The sequence below is a fragment of the Alligator sinensis genome, unplaced genomic scaffold (assembly GCF_000455745.1).
Source record: "Alligator sinensis unplaced genomic scaffold, ASM45574v1 scaffold948_1, whole genome shotgun sequence".
In the NCBI taxonomy this organism is placed as follows: domain Eukaryota; kingdom Metazoa; phylum Chordata; order Crocodylia; family Alligatoridae; genus Alligator; species Alligator sinensis.
Genome location: NW_005843093.1, coordinates 313503 through 323794, shown reverse-complemented (window position 1 = coordinate 323794; position 10292 = coordinate 313503).

Sequence of the window (10292 nt, the reverse complement as noted above, 5' to 3'; positions counted from 1 at the left end):
CTCAAGCAAATCTCGGGACGTCATTCTCCCCCTGTACTCGGCCTTAGTGAGGCCGCAGCTGGAGTACTGTGTCCAGTTTTGGGCCCCACAATTCAAAAAGGATGTGGAGAAGCTTGAGAGAGTCCAGAGAAGAGCCACGCGCATGATCAGAGGTCAGGGAAGCACACCCTACGATGACAGGCTGAGAGCCCTGGGGCTCTTTAGCCTGGAAAAGCACAGGCTCAGGGGTGATCTGATGGCCACCTACAAGTTTATCAGGGGTGACCACCAGGATCTGGGGGAACATTTGTTCACCAGAGCGCCCCAAGGGATGATGAGGTCGAACGGTTATAAATTACTGCAAGACTGTTTCAGGCTGGACGTAAGGAAGAATTTCTTTACTGTCCAAGTTCCCAAGGTCTGGAACAGCCTGCCATCAGAGGTGGTTCAAGCACCTACAGTGAACACCTTCAAGAAAAAATTGGATGCTTATCTTGCTGGGATCCTATGACCCCAGCTGACTTCCTGCCCTTTGGGCAGGGGGCTGGACTCGTTGATCTTCCGGGGTCCCTTCCAGCCCTGATGTCTATGAAATCTATGAATCTGTATGAAAGCAGCCACCTGTAAGCTGCGCTCCTGGAGTTCCTGCTTTAAGCGGGTGATAGTTTCCTCACAGGGTCCATGATTAGTTTTGGCTTCTTTGTCAGATTGTTCTTTTACCATGGTTTTTACCAGGTTTTGCAAGGCCTCCCAGCTTGCTTTTTCCTGATCAAGTGACTCTAATTGTTGGGCCTGATTCAGATTTGTGTCTCTTAATATCTCATTTTCCTGTTCCAAATTACAAAGGAGGCTTTTCAATGTTTGGTTATTCAGTTCCAATTGTAATTTTTTTCCCTCAGAGCCTGATTTTGAATTTCCTTTTCCTCAATTTCAGAGGCTCTTTGGGTTTTTTTCTTCAACTGCTGTTTTCACAGCATGCCACAGTAGCCAAACTGCAGTACCATGCTGTCTCTGGGCTGATGGCTTTTCACGGAGATAAAATTTCTCAAATTGAACCTCAGTATCATTCAGGGAGTACCCTGGAACACACACATCCTCCCTCCAAGGAGAAGGACCCTCTTTCAGGATCTCCCTGAGCAAGAAGGATACCTCTTCCTTTTTCACCCACTTCGCCCCATGCTCACTAATGCCTGGCATGGGGGTCTTCTTCCTGAACAGACTGGTTATCTCTGAGTCCTACCACAACAACAACGACAGTGACACCAAGGAAACGCACACAGAGAATACACAAACACACTAACTCACCGAACCCACACTTCTCACTCACGCTCACTCCCGCCGACACTTGCAATATGCCCGCATTCTCCACCATAAAAATGTTGCCCTGAGGGGTCAGGCCAATGCTCAGGATCTCAATATTGCACTGTTAGACAGGAGGGCATGGTGTACAATTGCACATGCACACATAAAGATCAATTAAGCACACATATACTCACTAGATGCATACGCCCCTACTAGGCATACACACTCACACTAGCAACTCAGATACACACATGCTCAAAATAACCAGTCTAGTTTCATGCACACCTATCACCAGTTTAAGCCAATACATGCTACACACACCAAATTTAGACAGAATCAGTTACCAACACCTGCACATCCAATACACATACATGGATTACTAATTCATATATACCACACACACAGTGATATCTATATATGTATATATATATGTGTGTGTATTCACTAATCCACCAGGATCTGGGGGAACATTTGTTCACCAGAGCGCCCCAAGGGATGATGAGGTCGAACGGTTATAAATTACTGCAAGACTGTTTCAGGCTGGACGTAAGGAAGAATTTCTTTACTGTCCAAGTTCCCAAGGTCTGGAACAGCCTGCCATCAGAGGTGGTTCAAGCACCTACAGTGAACACCTTCAAGAAAAAATTGGATGCTTATCTTGCTGGGATCCTATGACCCCAGCTGACTTCCTGCCCTTTGGGCAGGGGGCTGGACTCGTTGATCTTCCGGGGTCCCTTCCAGCCCTGATGTCTATGAAATCTATGAATCTGTATGAAAGCAGCCACCTGTAAGCTGCGCTCCTGGAGTTCCTGCTTTAAGCGGGTGATAGTTTCCTCACAGGGTCCATGATTAGTTTTGGCTTCTTTGTCAGATTGTTCTTTTACCATGGTTTTTACCAGGTTTTGCAAGGCCTCCCAGCTTGCTTTTTCCTGATCAAGTGACTCTAATTGTTGGGCCTGATTCAGATTTGTGTCTCTTAATATCTCATTTTCCTGTTCCAAATTACAAAGGAGGCTTTTCAATGTTTGGTTATTCAGTTCCAATTGTAATTTTTTTCCCTCAGAGCCTGATTTTGAATTTCCTTTTCCTCAATTTCAGAGGCTCTTTGGGTTTTTTTCTTCAACTGCTGTTTTCACAGCATGCCACAGTAGCCAAACTGCAGTACCATGCTGTCTCTGGGCTGATGGCTTTTCACGGAGATAAAATTTCTCAAATTGAACCTCAGTATCATTCAGGGAGTACCCTGGAACACACACATCCTCCCTCCAAGGAGAAGGACCCTCTTTCAGGATCTCCCTGAGCAAGAAGGATACCTCTTCCTTTTTCACCCACTTCGCCCCATGCTCACTAATGCCTGGCATGGGGGTCTTCTTCCTGAACAGACTGGTTATCTCTGAGTCCTACCACAACAACAACGACAGTGACACCAAGGAAACGCACACAGAGAATACACAAACACACTAACTCACCGAACCCACACTTCTCACTCACGCTCACTCCCGCCGACACTTGCAATATGCCCGCATTCTCCACCATAAAAATGTTGCCCTGAGGGGTCAGGCCAATGCTCAGGATCTCAATATTGCACTGTTAGACAGGAGGGCATGGTGTACAATTGCACATGCACACATAAAGATCAATTAAGCACACATATACTCACTAGATGCATACGCCCCTACTAGGCATACACACTCACACTAGCAACTCAGATACACACATGCTCAAAATAACCAGTCTAGTTTCATGCACACCTATCACCAGTTTAAGCCAATACATGCTACACACACCAAATTTAGACAGAATCAGTTACCAACACCTGCACATCCAATACACATACATGGATTACTAATTCATATATACTAGATGCATACGCCCCTACTAGGCATACACACTCACACTAGCAACTCAGATACACACATGCTCAAAATAACCAGTCTAGTTTCATGCACACCTATCACCAGTTTAAGCCAATACATGCTACACACACCAAATTTAGACAGAATCAGTTACCAACACCTGCACATCCAATACACATACATGGATTACTAATTCATATATACCACACACACAGTGATATCTATATATGTATATATATATGTGTGTGTATTCACTAATTCACACACATACCACCCACCTACACATACACACAGGTGATTTCCTAAGTTGGGTGTTGTGATGTGTGTGTATGTATGTATGTGCTTGGTGTACTTGGGATACCTGGGGAAAGGTTAAGGTAAGAAAGTAGAAGTGTAGTGAGTGAAAGTTGCTGGGAGTGAAAGTTACTGGGACCGGGATTAGAACCGGTAGACTACAGGGGCCTGGGCTGAAGAACTGAGGCTGGGGGTAACTTTAGGTTAATTGATCTTAATTGATTAAAAGACAATGCCCAAAGCCTGCAGAACAGGGGAGCAATGCTGGCACAGAGGCTAGGACCGGAGCCAGAGCTACAGGGGAACTGAAAAGGTAGGTGGGGAGAGGGAAAATAGGACTAAGGGAAAGTGTGGGTGTTAAAGAGGAGCTCTGGGTGTGGGGAGCCAGAGGATGGCTCTGAAGCAGCCGGAGAAGCTGCAGGGAGCAGCAGTAGGTGCTGGGAACTGAAGAAAGCCTCCAGCTGCTGGAGAAAATTGCAGGACAGCCACGAGGAGCAGTGGGGTGAGGATGACTACAGAAGGTGCTAGGAAGCCTGAAAACAGAGACGGACAGCAGAAAATCACAGGAAAAGCAGTAGGATAGACTGAACGGTGGCAGGGCAGTGGGAAAGCAGAGAAAGGCAGCAGAAAGTCACAGGGAAAAGGCAGTAGATGGCACAGGAGGCTGAAAGGCAGCAGTGACAGCAGGAAAGCAAGGAGAGGCTGAGAGGTGACAGAAAAGGGGAGACAGAACTGGGTGGAGATTGGAAACCTAGCGGCGGGGGGCTGGAGCTGAGAGAGAGAGAAAGAACAAGGCTGGAATTTAAGATAGGGAAGGGACTGGGATTCAGTAAAACATCACCAACTCGGGGTTGCAAATGACAGTGGTTTTATTGAACAGGGGAGATGGTGACACAATGTCTTATTGGTTCTCTTGCACCTACACCCACCCACCCACACATACCCACACACACACAATGGCAGCAGAGGTTAGAGAGGCTTGGTGCAGGCACTGAAGTCCACTGAAGTCCAGGAGGAGAGAGAGAGAGACAGAGAGAGGGAGTCCAAATTGTAAGAGGAGGTGTGCAGGTAATATCTACCTATCCCAGGCTGGAAGTTGATCCTTGATGGCCAGTCGGAGTCTCCTTCAGCTCAGTGTTGTCCAGAGGGGGTTGCCGGCAGGGCCTCTGGGTGGATAGGTGACATGAAGCTGGTCTGGTCCAGATGAAAATGGCGTTCCCACTGGATCTGTCTTCACTGCCCCTTTTTATAGGGGCAGACCGTGTGTGACCCCAGTGACAGGAGGCATGCCCAGGCAAGGGTCAGCCCCTGGTGTACTGAGCATGTGTGCTCCATGCAGGGAGGTGCAGTTCCGGGTGTCTGTAATGGTGGGGTGCAATGGTTGAGTTGCTGGTTCTGCAAGGTCTTTTGTCTTTCAAATGCTGGGTTCTTGTCTCTGTTCCTGGGTGAGGTCTGTGGTTCCTGGATGAATCAATGCGAGGTGATGGCTCGGTCGTTATAGGCCATTCAGTAGAGGCCTGCTACCATTGTATTTCAATCATTCCCAATCACTCCCATTCATCCGGGAACCAATTTACATGGGAGGGGTACATGAATCATACAGTTGCAACACAGGGGATGCCTAGGTAGAGGACACAAGGTGGAGGCTTGCCATATAAAATGGAAACTTGACATGACTTTGGTTCACTTACAAACACAGGCCTAAACCATACAGTATCCATATGAAACGATAAAAATCAATACAAAAATGATAATGATACAATATACAACAGTAAAAATCAATACAAACCTAATAATTATACAATATCAAACAGTGGCTATCCAAAACCAAAAACTTGCTACCAAAATAAAAATCTTAAAGCTTATCCTAAGTCTGAGCTCACTTATGCTTGTCTATAGGGAATATAGAGGGAGAGAAAAAAAAGTCAGAAATAGTTGGGGAAGGGAATGCATATCTATTTATATACATATATATATATGTATGTATTTATGTATGTATGTATGTATTAAAAAAAAAGGAAAAATTGGGTGTTTTGCTACATCCTGAGCTACATGGAGGCCAAGCAGTTTCAAAGGGATGGCATACTGGGTCCCCCTTCCAAAAGCCCTGACCCCTGTCACTTGAGCTGAAGAGATTTCTGGTGCCAGCACAGGGCCAAGGGTGCACACATTTCATCCATGCTTTTCTACTGACCAGAGAGCAACACCAAGACTGGTATTAAGAACATGCTGCAGGGTCCCATGGCTTTCTAGTGGTGCAAAGAGCAGGCAGAGAGAGGGAAATCGGGCCCAGGTTAAAGTTTTCACCTGATGCACCACCAAGAAAGACTTTACCAAGATTGCGGGGCAAGAGCTGGAGCGTTCAAGCCCTTTAGCGCATTCATTTCCCCGATAAACCTTCACCTGCTTATTCCCCATGGGCTGCAATGCTATAATTATGCTGATGAAAATACAGGATAAACAGACTCTCCCCTGAGGATCGCAAGCTGATCGACCTGTTTCTTCCTCTTCAGGAAAAGATTTCAATACCGTTTTGACTAGGTTTGAGATGTACGGCTCTGAAAATCACCTGCTTTTTGAGTCTTGCAAATTAGCAACTTTGATTACCTTCAGTCCTTCAAGGAAAACGAGATCAGGTTCAGAATCCTATAGAAAGAAGAAAGCAAATCTTTCTGGTAGGGAGAGGAGTAGCCGAGGGCGAGGTGGTTTGCTTTTGATTTTTGCCCCTCTGGTGTTTGCTTTTATTTTAATATATTCTGCTCTTTCTACACTTTTTTCTTTCACCGTAAAAGCCATCTTCAGCCTGCTTGGAAAGGGGAGCCTGTGCATCTAATAAATAAAGCCGCGTAGAGAGCCAGCTTTGTGGCTGTGTTCAAAACGAACAAGGAGAATGGTCAAGGTGCTACTGCCCAGCTGGCCTGACACCGAACTGGAGCAAAACGTAGCACATCCTTCATCGTGACCTCTTCTTCTGATTTGAAGACAAGAGATGGGGAATGCATGGCTTTCCCTGGCACTTCATTTCCATGACAAATAAGCCCAGATGTTAAAATGTCATTCCCTAGCCCTGAGGCCGTAGTGGCAGAAAGGTAAAGGCATCGCAGCTTTGGAGGCCTGATTCAAGCCCTACTAGGAACTAATGTTAAAGGCTGATACCCGTTCCCTGTGCTGTACATGTGCTCCTGGCTGGGAGCTCAAAGGTACCTGGTGCTGCCCCCTTACTCCTTTGCATGTCTCTGGCTAGAGGAGCTATCGTGTCTTGAGCAGCTTGGCCTGTTCAGCATGGGAAGAATCATAAAGAAGTCGGTCTGAAAGGGAGCTCCAGAGGTCACGTCTAGTCCAACCTCCACTTGAGGAAGGATCAGAAAACTTGGCTGACTTGAATGCCAGGCCACAGGTTGTTCTTCTGCCTTCCTCCACGGGACGGTGGACTGCTATCCCGCCAGATGTTTTGCCTCTGAGATGACACCAACTGAAGCACAAAATGGGTTTTCTCTCCCCATCTGTCGACTGAGCTGTGGCTTCCCAGGGGAGGAAGAAACCTGCAGAGACTCCCAGCACCAGCTATAAACTTCCCTGCATGGGGATCCTCCTCTTGGAGACTCAAGTGGCCATGGTCACCCCTCTGGACAGAGCAAAAGCAGGTGAGTGCAGAATCTCTCTCCTGACTGGTGCATGCTGTGCATTCATACAGGCATGTGCATGAGCATCGTGGAGGGGGGGTCTCTCCTGGGTAGCCTCTCACCCCCGGTCTGAACTAGGCAGAGCAGGAGCTGCTACACAGAGAGCAGCAGGCTAGGAGGTCTGTGCTGGGAGAGGCAGGGGACGTCTATCCCTCTCTCCTGAACCTGACAAACGCTCCCCAGAACAGCATCACTAAGACCAGGGGTTTGTCTCTAAAAATGCATTTCTTGAACTGAGATTTTTAACTGGAAACCTCTTTTGTCAAAAGGCCCCTGAGTGGCAGATGACAGAACAAGGAGCAATGGTCTGAAGCTGCAGCAAGGGAAGTTGAGGTTTAGACATTAGGTAAAGCTTTCTCACCAGGAGGGTAGTAAAGCACTGGAACAGGCTGCTTAGAGAGATTATGGGATCTCTATTCTTGGAGGTTTTGAGGACCCAGCTAGACAAAGCCTTGACTGGGATGATGTAGTTGAGGCTGATCCTGCTTGGAGCAGGGGGTCGGACTAGATGTGACCTCCTGAGGTCCCTTTCAGCCTGAATTTTCTATGATCTTATGATTCTGTGACTGGCTCTGAGGGGTCTGGAAGTGGCTGTGAATGAGACACTTCTCACCCCCTCCCTGGCTGCCTGCTCCAACCCCAGAAGTGCCACCACCTGTAGCATCCACTTGCCTCTTTTCCCCTGCTCCTATCTGGCTGGCTCAGCAGCTTGCTAGCAGGTAGCTTAATTCTACCATTGTGTACACACCGCGTACCATTAGTTCTCCCTGCTGCCTGCATCCTCCATGCTAGAGATGGGCCACAGATGTGTGCAAAACAGCCTGGAGAAGGCTCAGGGCACTGCAGGCTCAGGGAAAAACAGGCAAAAGCACAGGCAATCTCTGCCCTGGAGAACTCCTATACCTGAAACTGGACAGGACACAGGAGGTGAAGAGGAGAGGTCAGGCTGGGAGGATGAAGCATCAGTAGAGAGAGGAGGCAATTGCAAGGGTTAGTAGCAATAGCGGCTGCCAGACCAAATGTGGGTCACATCCAAGCAGGGCTCCTGGATCCCAGTCTGGGAATCGCTGAATCACAGGGAGGGAAGGGATCTCAAAGGGCATTGAATCCAACCCCCTGCTCAAAGGAGGATCAACCCCGACTACATCATCCCCTTCAAAACCTTCTCTAAGCTATTACTAAAACGACACTGCTACCCTCTTGCACCACTTCAAGGCAGAGCACCCGAACATGGTGCAGGGAAAGCAGAGGGGATGAGGGGTCTCCGCATCCTGCTGTTGCAAGGGTTGTTAAATGTACTCAAGCAATCCAAAGAAGCCCATGCCCCTGATACAGAGGAAAGTCAAAACCCCCCATAGTCTGTGCACATCTGATCAGGGGAGAAATCCCTTCCTACCCCCAGTGCAGCATCAGTCTGACCCTGAGCGGAGGGGCAAGACCCTCCAGCCAGGACCCTCTGGCGTTGGTGCCAGCAGGAGCATCGGCACAGCCCAGTCCCCATCCCCAGACTCAGCTGCAACAGCACCCAGTGCTGCTGCGGAAGGTGGGGAAAAATTCAAGCCCTGACCCCGGTAGCAACAGGAGGAGAAAAAATTTCCTTCTGGACCCCATGTGCCATCCAGCAAAGCCCAGAAGCCTGGGAAATATCAGACCCCCTCCACCCTGCTCCACAGCCTGGGGAAAACACCGTGCCCTTGTTGCCAAGAAAGCTACCGGCATCCTCGGCTGCATTGGTAGGAGCGTTGCCAACAGATGGAGGGAAGTGATTATTTCCCTCTATTCAGCACTGGGGAGGCCACATCTGCAGTCCTGTGTCCAGCTGTGGGCAAAAGGATGTGGACACATTGCAGAGAGGCCAACGGAGGGCAACAAAAATGGCTCAGGGGCTGGGGGACATGACTTACGAGCGGAGGCTGAGGGAACTGTGCTTCTTTAGGCTGCAGAAGGGAAGACTGAGGGGGATTGAGTAGCAGCCTTCACCTCCCTGCAGGGGGTTGCAAAGAGGATGGAGCTGGACTGGTCTCAGTGGGGGCAGATGGCAGGACAAGGAGCAATGGGCTCCGGTTGCAGCAAGGGAAGTTCAATTTGGCTTTGGCCAGATCTCCCCAGTCCATATCCCCCCACAGACCTGCCCCAGCTGCATTCGTCTCCTGGCATAGCAAGGCAGGTGTGGATGCACTCCCGGCACCACTACTCCTGGATCATCCCTACCCGGAATCTGTCCAGCCTTAGCTTCAGCCCCCAGCAAGGGAGAGTCTCCACCTCCAGGCACCTATTCAAGAAGTTTTTTCTTGAGATCCAAACTAAATCTACCTTGCTATGACTTCAAGCCATTGCTCTGCCTCCTTGTCTCTGCCGCAAGAGAGATAAGGTGCTTTCCCTCTCCTTTACAGCAGCCCTGCAGATGCAAGAAGACAGCTGTCTGTATGAATGGAGCTCAGGGGTTTCCGGCTGCTCGCTGCCAGCTCCCCTCCTGCAAAGGCCAGGCAAGGTGCAGGGTGGTGGCACAGAAACACTGAGCGCTCCTAGGTGCATCCTGGTGGAGCTGAACCTGAGCCTAGGGAAGTTAGTCCCAGCTGCGCGTTGAATCCTACTTTTGTGCAGCTGCAGAGATGTGGTTGTGGCAAAGCTAGGGGCAGCAGTTAAAAAAGTTTCCCTCCAGTGGGGCTGCTGGCTATTCCAGGTCCTAGGGCTCTTGCAGTACAGCAAGGCAATGAGTGTGCATGGCTGTTGGTGGCTATGGGGTGAGATAGACACTGAAGGGCTGAAGGAGGAACGGTGTGCTAGGTTTACAGGAGGCACTTGCTTACAGTGGTCATCTGCCTTCCAGGCCATTCACTTTCTACCCACTGCTCCTGTCCCTCACTAATCAAGGAGCTTGAATGCCAAGATCATTATCCCAATGTAAGTCATCACGGAGCCGTCCGTTGCTTGCACCAATGCAGTCGTCTCCAGAGGTGAGAACGCTCCTACTCCCATCCAAACCAGTTAACCCTGAGCCATAAAGACACGGTGATTTATGGCAGGTTGGATTATATCATGTCATGGAAGGGAGGGCGTGTTGAGGACTTGCCCCTCAGTTTCTTCTCCCAGGATCCCTCTCAGAGCAGACAATGCAAGCTGTGCATGTGGCCTCTTTGGGACAGGCGTTGCCTCTTGCACGTTCAAGGCTTCTTGT